The sequence below is a fragment of the Mus caroli genome, unplaced genomic scaffold (genome assembly GCF_978045245.1).
Source record: "Mus caroli unplaced genomic scaffold, Mus_caroli_1 scaffold_7, whole genome shotgun sequence".
NCBI lineage: Eukaryota > Metazoa > Chordata > Mammalia > Rodentia > Muridae > Mus > Mus caroli.
The window spans coordinates 92,496,898-92,518,503 of record NW_028227262.1 but is presented as its reverse complement, the minus strand read 5'-3'; the positions used below and the strand labels follow the sequence as shown (position 1 = coordinate 92,518,503).

The 21,606-nt window shown below is 41.9% G+C and overlaps 1 protein-coding gene across 4 annotated transcripts in view; it reads right to left on the bottom strand.

Moving 5' to 3' along the window:
* Pde1c (phosphodiesterase 1C) overlaps nt 1-21,606 on the bottom strand; it is a 575,927-nt gene that overhangs the window by 292,663 nt on the left and 261,658 nt on the right. The gene's annotated exons all lie outside the window — the stretch shown is intronic.

The window sequence follows — 21,606 nt, the reverse complement described above, 5'->3', positions numbered from 1 at the left end:
TTTCTAATTGTACACTCAGTAGGAGACTTACTCTTGTTTCTAGATGAGGAAGCTGTGGGCAGCTAACAGAACAACTGGAATTTGAACTCAATTCACTTTGACAAATAATTGATCAGATATTCTAAGAACGAAGACATGAACAAGATAAACTCTAAGCTACACTGATAACCAGAGCTGTTGGGTGGAGCTAAGCTGTTGGGGAAGGGGCTAAGTAAAGGAGGGACTAAGAGTTGTGAAGAGCCCACAAAACTGTCAACCCAAAATTTATCCTGACTACAAGAAATGCAGACACGGGGATGGAGCAGAGACTGGAGGAATGGCCAATCGATAACCGGCCCAACTTGAGACCCATCCCATGGGCAAGCACCAATCCCTAGCACTATTAATGATACTCTGTTATGCTTGCAGACAGAAGTCTAGCATGGCTGTCCTCTGAGAGTCTCCACCCAACAGCTGACTCAGACAGATGCAGCCACCCACAGCCAAACTGCAGCGTGAGCTTAGGGACTCTTATGGAAGAACAGGGGAAAGGATTGTGGGCACCAAAGAGGATAGGAACTCCATAGGAAAACCAACAGAATTAACTAACCTGGACCTATGGGCTCTCAAAGACTGAACCACCAACCAAAGAGCATACAGGGGTTGGACTTAGGCCTCTCTGCACATAGGTAGCAGATGTGCAGCTTGGTCTTTATGTGGGTCCTGCACAACTGGAATGGGGGTTAGACAAAAAGATGTTGTCTGTTTGTTGGTATGTTTTTCTAGCTGGGCTGCCTTGTCTGTTCTCAGTGATAGAGGTAGCTCCTAGCTCTGCAGAGACTTGGAGTGCCAGGGTCAGGGACCCTCTCAGAGGAGATAGGGAGGTGGGAAGGGAAAAAGGATTGTGGGAGGGGTGGCTGGGGGTAGACAGTGAGTGAGATATAAAGTGAATAATCTAAAAAAAGAAGAATGTGTGAAGGGGCTTCCCAGAGGAGCAGGTGGGGTTGGCCTTGAGGAAAAGGCAGGATGGGAACAGAGACTTGAAGGAAATTAGAGAGTGAGCAAGAGAATCTGAGAGGGCTAAGGAAGGAGTAGGGTGCATGACAGTTCACGGGACCAAGTTACACATGAAACTAGATCTAGATTAGCCAGGGATGAGCATAGCAAATAAGACTGAGAAATATGACAGAAGAGGACCAAGATCCTGTGTCAGTCATTGCAACGACTTGGGTTTTCACTCAGAGTGGAATGGGGACACCTTGCAAGATCAAAAGCAGAGCGGGGACTGAATGAATGTGGATTTGATAGAGAGCTACCAGCAATCAACAACTATTGAGAGAAAAAGAACCTATTTTCCTCAAGGAAACACCCCCTGATAGGTTATCCAAATGGTCAGCCCTAAACACACCTCGAACAACACTGAATGGACTCTGTAGGTTGTGTGTACAAATGTATGTGATAATAATAATGAAAGAAGAAATGGTCTTAAATTTAAAAGGAGCATGGGAGGGGGTATTGTAAAAGAGGCAAGAATGGAAATGGTGAGAACACAGTACACATCTACAAAACACTAATAATAATAATAATACAACTTTCTTTGCATTGTGTATTGAGAATGGACAATAGCAGAGTCACAGGGTAGATGTGAGCAGACAAGTTACATGCAACATTTAATCAGTCAAAGGCAGTGGAGGCTCAGCTGGGGTGGTAGGCATGGATGAGCAGTTGTATACCCATGTATGCATGGGAAGAGAGGAGAGAGGAGCCCAAGGACAACTCCAGTCTGTTCTGGCTGACCCCTGCATCCTGGGAGCCCAAGGACAACCCCAGTCTGTTCTGGCTGACCCCTGCATCCTGGGAGCCCAAGGACAACCCCAGTCTGTTCTGGCTGACCTCTGCATCCTGGGAGCCCAAGGACAACCCCAGTCTGTTTTGACCCCTGCATCCTGATGAGGCAAACCTGGAATCTGCTGGTTCACTTACAAGGCCCCAAGTCAATGGAAGAGAAACAACATGATGTGTAATTTCCAGGGTTCCTCTTTTACTGAGAGAGATATTGATGCTTACTCTGGGCAGCTGTGCGAAGTAAGGGAGATTCTTTTTTTTTTTGATTTTTAATATTTTTATTACATATTTTCCTCAATTACATTTCCAATGCTATCCCAAAAGTCCCCCATAGCGCCCCCCACTTCCCTACCCACCCATTCCCATTCTTTTGGCCCTGGCGTTCCCCTATATTGGGGCATATAAAGTTTGCAAGTCCAATGGGCCTCTCTTTCCAGTGATGGCCAACTAGGCCATCTTTCGATACATATGCAGCTAGAGACAAGAGCTCCGGGGTTCTGGTTAGTACATCATGTTGTTCCAACAATAGGGTTGCAGATCCCTTTAGCTCCTTGGGTACTTTCTCTAGCTTCTCCATTGGGAGCCCTGTGATACATCCAATAGCTGACTGTGAACATCCACTCCTGTGTTTGCTAGGCCCCGGCATCGTCTCACATTCATAGCAGCCCTATTTATAATAGCCAGAAGCTGGAAAGAACCCAGATGTCCCTCAACAGAGGAATGGATACAGAAATTATGGTACATTTACACAATGGAGTACTACTCAGCTATTAAAAAGAATGAATTTATGAAATTCCTAGCCAAATGGATGGACCTGGAGGGCATCATCTTGAGTGAAGTAACACAATCACAAAAGAACTCACACAATATGTATTCACTGATAAGTGGATATTAGCCCAAAACTTAGGATATCCAAGATATAAGATACAATTTGCTAAATGCATGAAACTCAAGAAGAATGAAGACCAAAGTGTGGACACTGTGCACCTTCTTAGAATTGGGAACAAAACACCCAGGGAAGGAGTTACAGAGACAAAGTTCGTAGCTGTGATGAAAGGATGGACCATTTAGAGACTGCCGTATCCAGGGATCCATCCCATAATCAGCTTCTAAACGCTGACACCATTGCATACACTAGCAAGATTTTGCTGAAAGGACCCAAATATAGTAAGGGAGATTCTTAAAGAGCCTACATGCTTCACTTGAGTTCATTTATGTAAAGCAAGCTTTAGGAAGCCCTCTCTTTGTGATGCCCCCAACCTTGCTGCCTTCTGCCCTGTACAGTCTTCTCTCTTGCTTGCCTGGCTGTCAGGTCACCTGAAATCACCCTGCTTGCTGCTATACAATGCTTGCTTCTGCTCCACTTTCTAAAGCCAGGGATACTAGGGAGATACTGAATTCCAGATGACAAGTGCCAGAAGCCAGGGCTGTCCCTTCTCCAGTCATTAACAAGGCCAGCATTTCTGGATAACTTAGGCTGCTATGCAAGTGCAAGCATCAGCTCTGAGCCCAGTCAAGTACAGCTGTAGAGTTCCCCACCAGAACTCATTTCTTAGCCAGGGTGACAGCCTGGGGCGGGGGGTGTGAAAGCAGAATTTCTAAGGCTTTTCAGATTGTAGGTATTCCATTTCCCTTGCTTCTATAAATACTAAGATGGAAAGCCAAAGATGATAGAAAACATACTTCTACAAAGGGAAATTTTATAACATACCTACTATGTGAAAGGCACTATGCTTAGGATTTCAAAAGCATCAACTTGCACAATATATACACCTTCCTGGATAACCAGCAATGCTTTTTCTATTTCTCCCTAAAGTTTAGAAAGCTAAGTGCTTTCCCTAAAGAGAGCCAGTAGTCAGAGTACATATCTAACTTTAAATTCCAGCTTTCTACCAGCTGCTACTAAGATGACCAACAGTCCCTTCCTCTAGATATAAATGGTTCCTGGAACCTTTGTTTTTAAATACTCGGAAGTCATAGGAAACAAGGACAAGTCACTTCACTGCCTCTTAACTTTTGAAGAGTATGTGCCAAAATTACAATCGCTCCAAAGGTTCCCAGAAGATAATGGAGAATAAGTACCCAGGGGCCCCACCTTTCAGAAGAGCATGTTACTTCCCACTGCATTAATGTCCATGTCCTGAAATCCCAAGAGTCCAGTCCTTAAGGAAAATCTGCTGCCAGGAATTAACCTCTGCTTCCCACACCATGATCTTCCAACTCATCGCTTCTAGCAAGCTTTCCAGATGTGAGTCAACAGACTCTCTTTCTCTGATCATAATTTATGTTTCTGTTGAATTTACTGCAGCCCAGGAATCTGGCCTGGGATCTCACAGAGAGGGTTAGTAACTACAGATCAGATTCATCTGTTTAGGGTTCTCTTTTACTTCTTCAGAACCTGGCTTACACCATGGCCCAGGAGTACTCATTCATTCATTCACTCACAGACACTAATGTCTAATTGTGCCACAGCTGAAGTCTTCACATGAACTCAGCACCATTTTGAGGTGTGCTGTTGGAAACTCGGGGTCTGGCACTGTGAAGATAACACAGAAGGTATTATCCTGTAACTTGATCAAAGAAACCAATAGCAGAAAATAAGACAAGGCTGACCATGGATATGCAGCACTGGACTCTTTGGGCTTTGAATAGCCGTCCCAACTGTTCTAGGAACAAGAGACCCTTGGAACACCTTGTATGCCCTAGAACACCAATGAAAGGGGAGGCCCATGTAGGACCAAGACCCTCTGTATTCAATGTCATATGCTGAGCAGACAAGAAGATGCAGCCTGCCTAACTCCTCTCAATCCTAGATCACAAATTCAAGGTTGTACAGAAAAAGTTACTATCACTCTGGGATAGATAGTGAGTCTCCCTCCTTACCTTTTTATATGCAACCAAATGTCCCATTGAAGTCCTGTGCTAGAAAAATGGTTAACAGCTGATGTGTGGTGGTCAAGGCATAGTCAGACTTGACCTTCAGTACTAGTTGGTTACTGTAGTGTAAATACTGTAACCATAGCCAGCTCCAAAGCACCAACCGGATATAATTTTTCTTCATCTGCTAAATGAGTTCATATGCATTACTGCAGAGTAACTTACAACTTCTGTGAAAGTGGAAAGGCACTCCTGTGTGGGACCGTGAAAGGTAGACCATTTTGGTGGAGCAGGCTTGCTCCAGAGACTCAGTAGAAAACTCTACAAGGGGGGCTGGTGAGATGGTTCAGTGGGTAAGAGCACCCGACTGCTCTTCCAAAGGTCCAGAGTTCAAATCCCAGCAACCACATGGTGGCTCACAACCATCCGTAACGAGATCTGGCGCCCTTCTGGAGTGTCTGAAGACAGCTACAGTGTACTTACATATAATAAATAAATCTTAGAAAAAAAAAAAAAAAACCTCTACAAGGGATGGAACAGTGACCCACATTCCCAGAGACAGGTGCCTGACACCACAGAGCCCCCAACTCCATAATTCTGTGACGATCAATCACACAGACTAAGCCCCAAGCTCCTGGCATTCTAGCTAGATTCCACCCCCACAGTTACCTGACAATAGCCAGGTATGCTCCTCCCCACAGCTACCCTGAAACTACAAGATATCCCAGCCCACTATAAAAGGGGCTGCTTGGCCCCTCCTCTCTCTCTTAAGCTCGCACCTTTCTTACTCGCATCTCTAGCTCTCCTTCTATCTCCCTTTCCCCCTCTCTCCACGTGGCTCTTGCAGCCCCTCTCTTTCTCCTATCTTCTCTCTTTCTCTCTGACTTTCTACAATAAAGCTCTAAAACCATAGACCATCTCTGCTCATCAAGCCTCCTTCCCCCCGACCCCGTACTTGAATGATGGAATAGGCTTTCCTCTAAAGAGCCACATCTAACCTCCAGCCAGAAGGCTTTCCTTCCACAAACCTGACCAAAGACTCTCACCCGAGTGGAAACTACCCTGCACCCCCTCTCTCCCTGCCCTTTCCTTTGTTCGGCCCCGAGGCTGGCTGAGCCGCCCACAGGGCCCCCAACTTTGTTCTCAGTTCTTCCACAGTGTCCAGTGGAGTCTGGGATGACTGAGACTGAGACCTCAGACTTCCCCTTGTCCACTCCACCCCCATCCCCACCCCACCCACCCCCACTGGCTGGGGTCCGTGGCTTCTCACAGCCAGACACCCACCCGGAGCCTTGTGGAAAGTGTGTAGCAGTCCTCCGAGTCTGCACACCCATAGCACCGGAACTCTGGTGGGTTGCGGGTTTTCTCCCACTCCCTTTATTCCCCCACGCAGGCTGCCCTACACTCCTGTAGAATGCATGAAGAAACAGACAAGTAGTGAATGAGAGACTGCCAACTGGACAAGTCTAGATGAGTCCCCCAAGCCCGATGGATTACTCTCTTATCTGTTGCAGCATGCTTTCTTAGAATAGACACTATCCAAGCTCTTTCCACAGTGCAAGCTCAGTAAGGGGACTACATCTTTATTCAAGCGATCCCTAATCCCTGTAGGGTGAAATCCCAGTGACAGCTTAGCACAAAGGCCATCTTTGTCCAGAGCTCACTTTATCTCCAGCCTGTTCTCATTCCTACCTGTTCTACCTAGCCTAAGACCCTGCATAACTTCCAGCCACACTGTTTGTGGCTCTCTTAATGTAACACAGCCCTGGCCTTTGGAATGTTTGGTGCCATGAAACCTGTCCTAACTAAGAACTGAATCCCTACTAACTTCTTGGCTTTACAGTAGATCCCTTTATCCCTACTTTCACTTGGTACATTATTACCCACCCATCATGTGTCCTAAAATTATTAACTGGAGAATTCCAGAAATAGTTCATAAGTTTTAAATTGTCTTCCATTCTGATCAAGATGGAAAAAGACTTTATATAATTGTTACTATTTGTTATATTTTATTTTTCACTGTTCATGTTAAATTATTGGGTTGGGGGTGTATCACAGTAATCGAACACTTGTCTTGGATGTAAAAGCTCTGTAGAGAAAAATTAAATACATTTCTATTTTTAACCTCTTTTGGGATCTAATTTCTAAGGTAAACTTTATCATAGGTACATATAAACAGGGAGAGACATACAATAGATTTTGGTGTTATCTGAAGCTTTGAGCATCCCCTGCTAGCTTGGAGCCCCTGCAGATAAGGGGAACTACTGTTTCTTTAGAAGATAATCTGTATTTATAGACTGTGAATAAACTGCTTAAAGACAAGAAATAATGTAAACTCCTGCTTTGGAACCCAGCACCCAGGAGGATCATGAAACTAAGTGTGGATATCTCAAAAACACTGGCAACAAACACTAAAAGTTTTCTGAATACACAACAAGCTAAAGCAATTCAGAATGAAGCATGTCATGACCCCATGGTGTTCTGGGTGGCACTCACCAGTGCTGCACCACTCTATCTCACATGCCCTCTGAGTGAACTCACCACATGTATGCTTTGACCTCCAGACACACACCACACGTGAATGTGGCCTTAAATGTCAGTGCTCAAACTGAAGGCTGCTGTATGCTCTGGGTTCTCATGATTTTATTGTAAAAGCATAGATTTCTGCTCTTATTAGAAACAATCCTGGTGCAGTTTTGGAAAACAAAGGCTTTTAATGTTTCTGTTTTAATCTGTTCTATTGTCCTTCCTCAGACCTTAAGTATCAAGTTTGTATACTCTATTACTGGGTCATGATGTGTTAAATGTGTGATTTTTGAAATTGCTGTTTGAGTTGCTAACTTGAGTTTAATAAAATAAAGATGTTGAATTAATTTTGGTTTAGGTTTAGCAAAGCATTCAACCAATTTCTTAAACGTTCCTAACAACATATACTTTAGGCAATTTGTACTATATAATTATGCCAAGAAGCATTTTCCACAAATGCTGATCAACTCTGAAAAAAGTTGAAGATGCTCTGGACCCTGCAAATCAAGTCTTGATCCTAGATCCAGCTCTTCATGCAAAAGATGAACTCTTCATGGCCTTTAATGAAGAGAGCCCACCCTCATCTTCACACTCTCCCTTTGGAGAAGGAATTTGAGTGCCTTCCCTTGAGACAATCCTCCTCTGAGGACTGCTTGCCCTTTGTTCCTGTCACCTGGCACAGGTTCAGGGCTTGGCCAGAATCACAGGAGTCTTGACTTAAGTTAGAGACCATCAAATGGGACCTGACTGCTTATCATCATCGTTCAATAGCACGCTTTGGGCCTTAGAGATGCATAACTTCCTTTCATCCTCTACCAAGGTGATCTTTCAATAAGTAGAACCAGGAAGCACTTCTGAGAAGTTTTTGTTTCTGGAAATTTAGACTGGCTATCCATATGCAAATGTAGGAACATTCACCAAGCTTTTACCAGATATGGGGTCCTAAGCAAGTTAGTACATACATTAATTGTCTACTGAAGAGTATGGCACAAAGTCCCTAACATCTGGCTTTTCTCTAGGCTCAACATCTTCCCCATGGTTATCATTTCTCTCAGTATTACGCTGCATAGAATTATTAATTGTGATTACAAAAAAACAGCCTTTGTTCAAGTCATTCATGAGAATGCTAAATTATAAAGTATGAAGATAGTGAGTGCCTTTACTAACAACATTTGAAGCGTGAACTTGAGAATCCAAAGCAGGGCATATGTGAAGCATTAGGTAAAATGAAGTATTCAGCAATTTTGCCATACTTCACAAATTGTGGAAAATCTCCACTCATTCTACAGTCACTTTGCTTATCTGCCTTTATGAGCTCCTCTTTCACTGAGTAGCCATGGCCTTTCAATCAAGGCTAGAGGGGAGGTATTGGTGATTCTGAAAAAAAAAAATATATATATATATATATATCTTAAACCTACATCAGAGAATGCTACAATGCTAAAGAGAAGATGTTAAAAAATATACCCAAAACAAAAGTACTAATCCTTAGTTTAACAACCATAGAGAGTATAAAACATTGTCCAAATAAACTATTCTCCTACACATGTTCTCATATGGTAGAATGAATGAAGACTTGGAAATTAGATACACCTGACTTTAAATCTTGGCTCTCCCTTCACTGACTCCAAATGGGCCTTGGGGACTTTTGCGAGAATCAAATAAGTCAATGAACACCATCACATAAATTACTATTTTCCTATAGTATGAGAAACATTCCACTATACAAACAGCCTTCAGAAAATGTTATTCTAAGATCTGGTATGTTTGTCCAGGAGAACCCATAAGGAAGTTAGAGCATTATCTGTCAAAGGCTTTTGCAACTGTTAAGGATGAGATATTCCAAACACCACCCTGGGAGAACCAGTGAGTGGTGTAGATCTTGTCAATACTGGCAGGCTTAGGCAGTGAGGAAAAGAAACTGGCCAGCTTTCTTTCACCTTTTGGGCCCATTAGGTTTTCTGTTTATCAGATGAAGCTCATCCGCATAAGAAAGTACAAACTTCAGTATGTAGTTGATTCTGGTATTCATCTTGTTCAAGAGTTCCTCCACAGACACTATTAGAATGTTTGGCCAAATATCCTAGCATCCTGTGACTCAATCTAAGTTAACCATCACAGCATCTAAATACAACTACTGAATTAAATAGGTTGAATAAATCTGGAATTGGGGTACTCAGACCAAATTCCAAGCAACCACCAATCCCAGTGTCCAAATAACTGGAGGAATCACGGATCGATTTAGCCACAAGGAAGTGTTCAGCAATCTTGCCTGTGATCCATTGACTAACTCCAGAAAGCAGTGAACTATGGCCCCATTAGGAGCATTTGGGGAACTATGAATGAGAGGGAACATGCTGACACTGACAACAGGAAAGCTGCTGTCAGCACTAACACCTAGCTAGTGAAAGCTAACTAGTGAAAACTTACATTCTGCATGGGCCATTTTGGGAGGAACACAGTCACAAGGTGATGTGGCATTAAACAGGAGGACCTACCAATAGCTGAAGGCCTGTGTGCCAGCCAAGTGCCAAGCCCTTTGAGGAGACTGACCTTTACAAAGCTCACCACAGGGCAGAGGATAAGCACTTTCATTCTCCATTTTACAAAATGAAAAACTCAAGAGATAGGCAGAAATTTTATGATCTTGATAAGACTTTCTCTTTGGAGAAGAAACATGTACACAATTTTATTTGCCACTTTGCTAATAATGTCAAGAAACTCAAATTCAAATGATCAGAGAACAATTTCTTTTTTTTTATTGGATATTTTCTTTATTTACATTTCAAATGTTATCCCCTTTCCCGGTCTACACACACACACACACACACACACACTTCCTGGAAACCCTCTATCCCATTCTCCCAACCCCTGCTTCTATGAGGGTGTTCCTCCACCCACCCACCCACTTCCACCTCTCCACCCTCAATCTCCCTACACTGGGACATCTATCGAGCCTTCTCAGGACCAAGGACCTCTACCTCTCCTCCCATTGATGCCTGACAAGGCCAACCTCTGCTATATATACAGCTGGAGCCATGTGTACTCCTTGGTTGATGGTTTAATCCCTGGGAGCTGGGGAGGGGGGGGTCTGGTTGGTTGATATTGTTTCAGAGAACAATTTCTATGTGAGAAATTAATTTTTTCTCCCTTCTATCTTAAGCCACATCAAATATTTTAGGTATCAAAGAATGGATAAAAAGTTACGTGCATAGAAACTAGGATGCCAAACCTAATTCACCACCTCCCAGCTCCTCTCTTTTCTTCTTTTCTAACGTGGAAAGACTGAGCTGAACTGGGTGGTTCTTCCATTGGGGCTGTTGTTTATGCATCTATAAGGACTTCCTAGGATTTGTCCAGGCACCAAAAATTCCCCCAGGATTACATTTATCTTCTTTCTACTTACCACTAAACTTTCTGATTCAAGCAGTGCCTTGTTTTGAGAAATAAAAATATTCTCTTCCTAGAGGCCCCTTGGTCTTGCAAACTTTATATGCCCTAGTACAGGGGAACGCCAGGGCCAAGAAGTGGGAATGGGTGGGTAGGGGAGCAGGGCGGGGGAGGGTATAGGGGACTTTTGGGATAGCATTTAAAATGTAAATGAAGAAAATATCTAATAAAAAATTGAAAAAAATGAAAATAAATAAATAAATATATTCTCTTCCTGTTATAGACACATGAAACTCAGAACAAAGAATACACAGTGGAGTATATTCAAGTGAAGATGCTAGAGTCTACAGTGTTCTTTGAACAACATGGATTGGTAGATAATAGAGCAACGGTTTTATGTGACACTCTGCATAAATCAACAAGTATATACTTGAGACTTTCATTGTCATTGAAGATGACAAGTGAAATGCTGTCCCCTCCCCACCATATTCCTTGCAATATCACTGCACTTGAGATCCCAGAGGCAGGGACTCCATGTACATTTTTTTGTACATTCCAGTTAAGCAAATAATACGCTAACTGACATAAAATCAAATCTGCTAGAGCTTGTCTGTTTCCATACACAGCTGACAGCCCTGCAATCCCATTCCAATCTACTTACCTCCAAGTAATCTTACCTTCTAAAGGTTCACTCATTCCTCTTTTCTCAAGTACAAAACTCTTCCATGCTGCTCGAGCTGGCTAGAGCCACTAGCTTCCCCTCCCTCACAACCTTCCAGATATTGGTGTATACTGCCTTGGTCTGCTCTAACACTTCCTATAATCCAGTTCAGCGACCTCTGGCAGCAGTGCGGAGGGGGGGATCATCTTTGACCCTTATCTTCCTCTCCATCCCCTTCATCACAACCATCAATATGAAAACCATAGCTTTGCCTTTTGCTTCCCCTTTTCTACATCTCATCATCATCATCTCATACGTACACTTGACATGGCTTTTACGGTACGTTGTATGTTCAGCAAGTAATTTATTTAAAGATTTATTTATGTATTTATTTATTATGTAAACGGTATTCTGCATGCATGCCAAAAGAGGGCACCAGATCTCATTATAGATTATTATGAGCCACCATGTGGTTGCTGGGAATTGAACTCAGGGCTTCTGGAAGAGCAGCCTTTGCTTGTAAACTCTGAGCCATCTCTCCAGCCCAACAAGTGAATCTTAACAGAGAACATTCCATTAAACCCTGTTCCTCCTGGGGTGCCTAGCATTATAGAAGCTACTCAGCCATCGCTGTGTGTGTATAGGAAAGAAGCAATCAGGGAGGAAAGGAGGGAGGTGAGTCAACTTTTTCTTCATTCCATCAAACCCCAGGGTGTTCTCTATGTCATTCCTAAAAAAATAGGAAAGTCTCATTTGAGGAAATAAGTGGTACAAATTCTGCTGTGTTTGATGGGGAAATAAATCCATTCTTCTGGCTGCTGCTATTAGTCATCCAGTGCCATAATTTCAGCTGCTGCATAGTGGCTTATTAATCTCCCTTTCCTTCAAGTAAAAACTCAGACCACAGGTTTTGAGCTGCTAATTTCTGCTGCATGGAGGAAAAAGTAAAGATGGTATTTTACTAAATTTTTCAGAAAGTTACATGAGTATGTTCATCTTAGCTAACATAATGCATAACTCCTTGTAGAGACAGTACAACCCTTTCCCCTTTACTTGCACAGACCCATCTGTAATTCACCTCCTTACCAACATAAGAAAAGAAAACCCCACGTACTAAGCAGTGACAGCATACACATACCTGTTTATCTGCACATCCTATTTGCTGTTCCAACCTCATTCCCACCCAGAGCCAGATGTGACAGCCTTGCATTCTCCCCAGCACTTTTGAACAAATGTGCTGGAGCAAAAGGAAGAGTTGAACAAACATAAGTTTGAACTTACATATCCTAAGTAAGATATGACCACTCTGAATCTCCAAGGCCTTGTTGTAACTGGTTAAATCCCATGGACCAGCTGAGGTTTCAGTTACTACTGATGGGACTCCAGTCTGGTAAGACCCCGTGCTAACACAAGACATCCAGATGATATTTTTGTCCTCTAAACAACTTATATAAGTTGTTTCTTCCTTATCAAAGAAACAGTCTTTCAAGAGTTATCACAAACCTACTTATCAATACAGATTTCACATTAACTAGCAAAAATTTTTTCCCCATGGACATAATGAAAATTTAACTTGGGCATTATCTAGAGACTCAAGTTACAGCTCTTGGCCAAAGGAAGTAGAATGTTGATTCAGATTTCCTGATTTTAAAGAAGCTGTCTATGAATCAAGGTATGGTTGAAGATCTAAAAGTAGGTATGAAAGGATAATCCTTCATGACATATTCAGTAAGTCACACTTAGTGAGCACCTGCTGGATACATTTAGCACAAAGCATGACCCCTTTGAGGTTTCCTGGGAACAGAAGTACCATGTACAGCAGCACACTCAGGACCTGACTGAAGACAGCTAAGGAATGAAGGAAAGACAAGCAGACCTGCAGGCAGACACGCGGACACATGGAAAGCCAGGATAATGTGGTCTAGGCTCCTGGCTAATGAAAACCCAGAATGTTGGAATTTCAGTAGATTTGTTATATTGAGTTAAACTGAGAGGCAGAATTATTGCATACAGCTGAACAAGGAGGCAGGGTTACCTGCAGATAAACAAGGAGGCAGAGATAATGGCATAGATGAATTAAGAACCCAGGTTTAGCTAATCTTGGTAGGAGCATTCTCCATGGTGGAGCAGTCTTCAGGCTATAAATACTTAAGAGGAAAAAGCTACTATGGAGCTTCTGTACTGTCAACAATTACACTCTTCCCTGAAGAAGGCTTTGCCATCTCTCCAAGCCTGAGGCTATGGGTTCTTTAACAAGGTCATGACTATGTCAATAACACATCCACTCCGAACTTCATTCTGGGCTTCCACTCCCTTTACATACTTCCTCCTCACCCCGAGTAGTCCACTGGAGACCTGTTCATCTCAAGGGTAGACATCCTTGGGTACAATTTCTCATTCTGCCACTTTTCAGCCATCTCCTTGGAAATAAGGCTATTTATTAACACTATCCTCAAAGGGTTGTTCCAAGAATAAGGTTAGCAAACCTATGTGAAGCACTTGGCATGATGCCTACCTCATTAAATGTCAAGTCCTCTCTCAGTTTAGGGCCCATCCAGGAATAGATAACTGTCCAAGAGAGATAAGACTCATACCTGGGGACCGGGGGAGGGGCTGGGAGTGACAACTGCTTCTACATTGTGGCATGCTATAAAGCGGGGGCAAAGAGGCCAAGGTGACTTCAGGATTGCTGCATGGCCTTTGTGTTTGCAGTGCTGCCTCCTGGAAACTGCAGGCAGAGGTGCTTCCCCAGTAGGCCTGAGAGAATCTGGTTCATTACCAGCAAATGCACTCTGTGTGAACACAGACCACTCTGCTCTCCCCAGGCCTCTGTCGGTTGCTTCTGAAAAATCAAAGAAATCAGGGTGGAAGCTTAACTGAGAAGCATTGACAAGGCACACAAAGCCATATCCCGTTCAATGGAGGGAGGGGGGACCTACTCAGGCAGGTGACAGGTGAGAGAGAATTGCTTTAGGCTGAAAGCAGAGGCCCCAGGGATGCAAGTTAAAAATAATCAAGTCAATTCATGGGTCATTTCACTTAATCTCTTGCACCCAAAAGCCCTCAAGAATAAAAACAGACAAAAGAATGTACAGGCATCAAAAAGTGAGTGATTCCAACAGGTTCTTAGGAGCAGAAAGTAAACTCTGGCCTCCTGTGATGGAGACTGCAGCAGTCTAAATGGCTCTGCCTCACCTGAGAGGGAGGAGCTGATTCACACTGCACCACAGTCCCAGGGAAACTCAAGACTGGAGGAGCCCAGGCCAGTGGAGACAAGGGTGAGCATGAGCTGAGGGTGGGGGGAGGGAGGGGTGTCTCAGCCTGCCTGCTGCTTCTGTAATGCTCGCAGCCAGAACACATTTCCCATGTGTTCTGCTACATAGGAAACCAGAAGACTCATCTCTGAGAAACCAAAGGATGCCGATAGAAAATGCCAAAATATGATGTGATTCTCCAAAAGGAGACCATGCTGCCTAGCTACAAGAAAGACCCAAAGCTGACAAGCCCCACCCACAAAGAAGGGGGCTGCCATTAGCTTTTAGTGCCCTTAAAAATAACTGGACAGTGAGTGTCATATACTAAGAAAATTATTCAGCATGGCAAAAAAAAAAAAAAACAGAAACTGGGGAGGAAAAAAAATCAATATCATGTAAGGAAAAGAGGAAAAGCCTTTACAGAAATACAATAATATCTACACCAATAAGTGAAAATATTTAAGACAAGAAGCAGGAGAAAGATGTTATTAAATAAAATGAAAAATAAATTCTAAAAATTAAAGATTTAGTAAACAAAATAAAAGGGATCTGCATAGTGAATAGTGGAAAGGGTCAAATTCTAATATAAAAAAAATAAATAAATAAAACAAGCACGCAAGAACTCAGGGATCCAGCGTCTGACTGAGAGGTGCTCCTGTGCTAGTGTGCAAGAAAGAAGTCATTAGAGGAACCCAATACAGTCACATGTCCTAAAACCAGGCTTGAATTCCAGACAAAGGGGTTTTTAGTATGCCCAGCATAAGAAGAAATAGGCCACCCTTTAGGTACATCATAAGATGTCAGAACACCAGAGTAAAAGAAAAAACACTAAACTTTTTCCAAAGAAAAGAGGGGAAGGTTTCTATTTTAAAAGAACAGGGATCAGAAAGTGTCATAGTTCTCAACTCTACTCAAGCCTTAGAGACAATAGGGCAAGGCAATTGTTTTGAGAAGGAAAAAAAAGAAAACTTTCTTGACCTAAAACTCTGTGCCTAGCAAAAATTTGAAACAAGTATTTGGATATAATAAAGACATTTCCATATATAAAAGGCTTCAATTTTGTACTTGGAGCCTATGAGATAGCTCAGTAAGTAAGGGAGCTTGCCAGGAAACTGGGTTGAATCCCAGAACCTGTGCAAAGCTGGAAGGAGCTAACCAACCCAACAAAGTTTACGCTCTGACTTCTACATGTCACCATGCCTTACATGCCATAGCCTGTGCTCCCCTATACACACATACACACGCACACAATAATGATACATCTGTTAAAGTTATCTTCAATGAATTCTTTTCCTTAGTTAGCTTAGAGGATACAAAAACCCCTGGGATTCAACTCAACCTTCCCCCTGAGTTGGATTTCCCACCCCCTGGGCACTATGTTGAGAAAATAGAGACTCTAAATACTGATGAGGAAGCACACTGGTCTTCAACAGAAAACGTCAACAGAAAATCCACAGCATTAGGAAAATGAGAATGATTCTAGGCTTGCATTATTTTAACAAAAATAAATAAATACAAGAGCATGAACTTGAGCAGCTTCCACCATGCCAAAGCTCTCAGCGCCAACACAGACCTCCCCTTGGCTGCCTTTGGTCAATAGATGACCAGACACAGAGAAGAAGGCCCTTCTAGCCGAGCCACACACTATTCTTGATCTCAAATTTCTAAGAAAAGAGGACATAATTCATTTAATTTTTCTTAAGGTGTGAGACTGCGATGATAATGAAAGTGAGTAAAGATACACTAGCAGCCTTCAGGAGGCTGGTGAGCAGACATGAGCAGCTGCCAACCTGAAATCCCAAAATGGTGTAGTAGGGACCTATGAAGGTTCTTCTCTGATAATTCAAACTTGCCCAAGAGAGACAACTGAATATATTGCTATCAAAATTCTACCCCAAACAAACCTGATACAAATAGAACCAGAAGTGTTGTGATTGCATGGGTACTGTTAGAATATTTTGGAATATGTGTATCCATACAATGAGGTATCTTAAGGACAAGACAGAAGTCAAAATAATAAAAGTCCCCCTTCTCAAGTGTTCAGGACAGACAACCGAGAGTTTATTGTTCTTCTTGTAAATGTGAGAGCCAGCTACAAGGAATGGCTGTTAGGGAGAGGGGAGGGAGAGGGAGGGAAAGACAGGAAAGAGAATTCCTAGGAAACTTTTAAAACTCTATCACCCTACATACCTTACCACTAATAGGTCATTAATAGGACTCCTATATAACAGCAGGGAGTCAAATCTAAACGAACCTCAGGGCTCAAACCCATTTAATAAGTGCCCAAGGAAACCCAAGGACAATATGAGAAACACAAACAAAAACATTAGAGGAAAATGTAGCCACAAAACCACAGCTGTAACAATCACATCCAACTCCTGAAGAATCTTCCATGAGAATTCAAAGATATCATAGTCCCTTTGGCCTGAAAGAAACATCGTTCATTGCTCTTGAGAAAATATCTACAAACCCTACTAAAAGGCGACTATGGCAACTTGCAACAGCAACAAGTAACTATTACAGCCAGACTCAGGTAAGTCAGAGGCCTTGAAAGTAGCAGGTGAAGGACTAAAATACCTAATATCAATATTTTAAGAGATATAACCACTTAATATTTTTAGTATTCAAGATCTAATACAATATATTGTATTCTTAGCATAAAAGATCTAATAATAAATGATAGTGGAAACTCAAGAGAGAATCAAAAGGAAATACTAAAAGTAAAAAAACACTACAAGGAGGGGCAAGGTCAAAAAAGAATACCTGAGCCTTAATATGCACCTGTTAAGAGAGACTCCCTAAAATGTAAAACAAAGCCCAAAAAGAATGAAGAGGAGAACAATGTGTACAGTGATGTCAGAAAACGTGCAAGAGACAGAGAAAGAAGAGGAGGAAGAGGGGGGAGGGAAAACAAAAACATATTTGAGTTAATAATAGCTGAGAGTTAACCAAAATTCACAACAGACATCAAACCTTGGAGCCTGTAAGCTCAGAAAACAAAACAAGATAACTGAAAAAATCCATCCCTGGGCAGGTCATAATCAGGGTGCTCACAATAGAAGGAAAAGAGAAAAACCTGGAAGGAAACAAGGAGTCATAACATCATTACATTTACAAGAATGGGGAACAATACATTTGTTCTTGTTACTTCATAGAAGCAAGAAGAGATGGAGGGGCACTGAGTGAGAATAAAAATGAGAAAATGCCAACCTAGAACTCCATAGACAGAAAAATTAGTCTACAAATAAGGGAGAATTGGAAATTCTTCAGGCATGAGGTGAGTCACCAGTGGACTTTCCCTACAAGAAACTTTGAAAGAAGACTCCAGGAAAAAAAAAATGATATAGTTCAGAAACTCAGATGTTCAAACCTGCCTAAGATGATGGAGGAGTGCTGGAAATATATATAGCTAGAGCAGTAACGTCATTCTTATTCTTAATTGATCTAATAGGTAAAATTGTTCCTAATAATAATAGTGAATTATACATGGTGACTCCAGGGTAAGGGAAATGGATGGCAGCACTGTGGGATAGGGGCAGAGGAACAATGCTAGGGCAACATATCTGTGGAACCCATGAAGAACTACAGTGTTATTTTAAAGGGGCCCTGCATTAATTGAAAATGAACTTTGAAGTACAGTGGTTACACTAAGACAAAGGAGAAAATGAAATCACAGAGTCTAACTAAAACACAAGTAGACAAAAATGAATGGGGTGAGGATTTGCAGCATGTTGGCAAACTCAGGCTCAGACCTTCTGTTTGGCCCAGGCTCACCTCTGGCACATGGATACTCTGATCCATGACCTAAAGTAAAGTAAGGTCCCTTGGGCAAAGAAACATGCAAAGCATTGGCCACTAATACTGCCAGACGACCAGAGGAGTGAAGAATAATAGAAGCTCAGACTAAAGGTCCATTACTCTGGGCAGTGTGAGTTAGAAGAGTTGCAAAATTAAAAAAAAAAAAACACACAAATATTTATGCACTAGGCATCTCTTCACAACCTTGTTTGTGACAGAAAAGAAAGAGGGAAAATACAAAGATACGTTTAATTTTTTGTTTTTACTTAAACCATTATACATATAACATGACCAAAGAGATAACAAACAAGCTTGACTTAAACAGAGTGAAGTTATTTAAAGGTCTGGGTGTTTATCAGAGAATAGGGGAAAAACTGCAAAATACTGTCTACTGTTTTTTTATGTTTAAAAGCACCCATTCCCCACCACAAGTTCTAAAGCAGGATTTCTCCATTCCTATCAACATTTGGAACTATATAGCTGAATTGTGAAGGCTACCTTGTTCATTGAAGAATTTTTGATATCACCCCTGACCTCTACACAGTAGGTGTCAGAGGTAACTCCCCATTGGAGATGATTCTAAATGTCTCTTAACAGAGTCAAATATCTCAGAGGTCAAAGTTGTGTTCTGAAGGAAGGCTGTGTGTTTGGCATACAGATGTCACTGTGTAGCGTTCTGCCAGGCAATAGGGGTGCTGAAATCAAAGAGCACTTGTCTTTTCTTCTCTTTGGAAGGAGAACCTCTTGAGATGTCTCTAGATATTGTATGATATAAAAATATTTCTTGAGAAATATTTTTGTTATAGATACATTAATTGTACAAATGGGTTTTGTGGTGATCCTATATACACACAGTTTAGATATACATATATAAATATATAATGTATATATAAGCAATTCATATAGAGCCAGTTTGGGCTAGGAGGTAAACATGTACTTTTCTCTACTCCCCTGAATAGACATTTACATGTTCAGCAAAGCACATTCCTTTCAGTTTAACTTTGCCTGGTCCACACTTGATCCGACAAAAAGGGAGTAACAGAGAACAGACCAGTACCTACTTCAGAACTTTATATTTAGACACTAGAACTTGGAGAGAACAGAATAAACAGCCACCAAGAAATATGAGACCATTTCATTGAAGGGGCAGATACAGCTGTAAGTCACACATAAAGTGAAAACATCTTCAAGGGGACAAGCAAGGATGTATGTGAAACTGAGATGGCACATTCATGCCCAGGTCAAAATGATCAGTGTGAGTCCTAAAACAAAACAAAAATCAAGCAGCTACTATGTACCAGTGAATAGCAAGCTCTGTTCCTACTATTCAGAAAACATTTGTAGATGAAGAAACAGAGGTTCATAGAAGTTACACATCCATGATCACAATTCAAAAATGATAGACTCAAGTGTAGCCATCTTTAAATCTTTCTGCTAAGTGATACAGATGTGTCACAAATTTCTTCATACAGATGAGAGAGTACATATCTATGTTAGACATATATGAGAGACAGAGACAGAGGCAGAGAGACAGAGGCAGAGTCAGAGAGACAGAGAGACAGAGAGAGAGAATACTTAAAACAGTACCTAGCATATCTAAAAATACATGTCATCAGCACTATCCACACTCGGAAGCACTGCTGCCTCCCATGAGATGATGAAGAACAATGGATGTTTCTCTTGGCTGGATTCAGGAGAGAGACTACAGCTTCACCTTTGTCCACAACTATCCTCCCCTGACCCTCTTGATCTTTACTTCTCTATCTCCTCACCCTCAATCCTCTACCTAATTTAAAGTGAAGGACTAACTTCAATCTACAAACTACTTTGATTAGGATCAATAAATCATCATCCCTTAAGCCAGCTACCTTTCAGAAACATCTACTAAAACCCCAGAGACAGTAGAGGTTTCTACACAACTAAGCTTCTCAGAAGCAGGTAGGGATATGTCTTAGTCAGGGTTTCTATTCCTGCACAAACATCATGACCAAGAAGCAAGTTGGGGAGGAAAGGGTTTATTCAGCTTACACTTCCATACTGCTGTTCATCACCCAAGGAAGTCAGGACTGGAACTCAAGCAGGTCAGAAAGCAGGAGCTGATGCAGAGGCCATGGAGGGATGTTCTTTACTGGCTTGCTTCCCCTGGCTTGCTCAGCCTACTCTCTTATAGAACCCAAGACTACCAGCCCAGGGATGGTCCCACCCACAAGGGGCCTTTCCCCCTTGATCACTAATTGAGAAAATGCCTTACAGTTGGATCTCATGGAGGCATTTCCTCAACTGAAGCTCCTTTCTCTGTGATAACTCCAGCTGTGTCAAGTTGACACACAAAACCAGCCAGTACAGGATATAACAGGAACACATTAGAAGATGACTTTAGTTGACTTTAAAGAAACTAGAAATCTTAAACTTCCCAAAGCAGCTACATGTTAGTTACAAATAAAATATGTTGTAGAATCCATACAGGAGAGAGCTGTTGTAGAATCCAAGAGAAGGCAGCAGGCTAATGGAGATGAATTTCCACAGGGAAGCTCTTTTACATTTACCACAGCAGAGAGAAGGGTTTACAACAAGACTGTGTGACAGGGCTCCTGAGGGTGATGAACTGTGCCCATTCTTCAAGATGCAGCTATTCCTAATATTCACAAAAGAAAATTCAAGGATATCTGTGAAACAGTCTCAAAGGAAAATTTTCTCAAAAGCACATAAGGACATCTAAAAATGAAATTAATCATAACATGTTAAAAGCATATGCCATCACTGTCCCACAGTCTCCAGATTTCTCAGCTTTTAGTAGAGGGATAACAGTGAAGAGAGGACAAGAGTATACATCTGAGATACGGAAGCCTGTAAGTATGAATCCATATCCCAAAACCTTTCAAAGAACAGCACCACCTTCAAAGCATTTGTGTGAATCTATAATTGATTTTATTTTTATCAATTTCTTATTGTATTTTTGTGTTTTCATAGGAAATGATTCAAGAAATGGGGACAAGGCAAGAGGCAGGCAAGAATAGCTTGATCACAACCAATGAATCTGATTGTTGATGCATGGTTGGCAGTTTGGTTCTTTTGCATCCACAGAGATGTTGGAAGTTAGCAACATAAGTCAAAATCTCTTGAGGAAACTGAAGCTGCAGCTGAAACTTGTGGGAAAGTCCATAGCTAGAGAAACTGAAATGACAGGAAAAGACAGATTCGAAGATTGCAGATGATGTACATGCTCACTTTATTAGCCAGCACAGGGATGGAGTAAGGCTAAGTCATGCTGGCATA